Source organism: Galeopterus variegatus, unplaced genomic scaffold (assembly GCF_000696425.1).
Source record: "Galeopterus variegatus unplaced genomic scaffold, G_variegatus-3.0.2 Scaffold4255, whole genome shotgun sequence".
Taxonomy (NCBI): domain Eukaryota; kingdom Metazoa; phylum Chordata; class Mammalia; order Dermoptera; family Cynocephalidae; genus Galeopterus; species Galeopterus variegatus.
The window spans coordinates 147,606-149,190 of NW_007730366.1; positions in this window are offsets into that span (position 1 = coordinate 147,606).

The window sequence follows — 1,585 nt, forward strand, 5'->3', positions numbered from 1 at the left end:
GGCAAGACTTATGCAAACTGGGACACAAGAAAGAAGTAACTCTTTTCCATGTCACAGGACAGTTTCCCTTAGCCAGTCCAGGAAATGATGAAGCTGATGCCTTGGCTAAGGTATGATGGCTGGAGAGAGCCCCAGCTAGTGATATAGCCCAGTGGTTACATTGATGAATGCAGCATGCTGGCAGTAAAACCATGTGGATGGTGGCTCAAAGATGGGCCTTGCCTATAAAATGGGAAGATGTAGTGAATGACTGTCATGTTTGCTCAGTATGTGCTCAAGAGAGTCCACACCCCCTGTGGGTGCCCCATACAGATGGGCAAATAACTCAAGGAAGGGTGCCCCTGACTCAATGGCAAATGGATTTTGTTGGACCACTGCCAAGCTCAGAGAATTTCAGATAAATCTTCACTTCTGTTGACACGGCTATGGGTCTTCTGTTTGTATGCCGTTATAAGGCTCCAGATCAGGTAAACACTGTGAAGGCACTGAATAGTCTTACAGCCAAGAGTGATAACGGAACCCACTTCACCGGACATGGGGTTCACAGGTGGGCCTCCCAGTTGTGCATTCAATGGAAGTTACATGTGCCATATCATCCCCAGGCAGTGAGAATGATTGAATGGTACAACAGTCTTTTTATATCTACACAATGGAATACTACTCAGCTATAAAAACGAATGAAATACTGCCATTTNGCCATGAACACAGCCAAAGTGCAAGGACCTGGGCTGTCAGTCAAATTCTTAGGAGTGGTCTAGTCGGGTAAGACGAGAGTCATCCCAGAGCTATTATAGATAAGATACAGGCACACCCTTGACCCACAACAATAGCTCAGCTACAGACGTATTTGGGACTTCTAGGGTATTGGAGAGCTTTTGTACCCCACATGGCCCAAATGACATGCCCACCATATGCATTAACAAAGAAAGGACTGAGGAAGTAGAATAGGCTTACCAGGCTACAAAAAGGGCAATACAGCAAGTATAGGCTTTACAAGTGGCTGATCCCACTAAGCCTTTTGAATTAGATGTACATATAACCCAAGAGGGGTTAGGATAGGGTTTGTGGCAGAGACAAGACTGATTCCGAACACCTGGAAGGGTGCTGACGTGCATTATTCTCTAATAGAAAAACAGCTAGCAGCTGTGTATTCTGCCTTGATGGCCACTGAAGCTATCACAGGAACTGCCAAAGTGCTAGTAAGGATGACATACCCCATAATAGGCTGGCTGCGCACATGGGCAACCAATCCTAAAACAGGAGAAGCTCAGACTCCCACTCTGTCTAAATGGGGAGCATATATAGAACAAAAAAAGCACTGTGTCAATAAGTCCTCTGTCCAAAGAGTTGCAAGCTGTGCTAGGCCCAGCAGAAGTTGCAGAGGAAACTTTGACAGAACCCTTACCCATGGAGGTGGAGGCTACACCTTTCCATGAGGGATAGGGACCTATCACAGAGCAAGCTTGGGGTACAGATGGCTCTAGCATGGAACCCTCAGCATCATGGACAGCTGTTGCTGTCCAGCCTTAACAGATACCATGTGGTATGAAAATGGCACAGGGCAAAGCAGTCAATGGGCTGAATT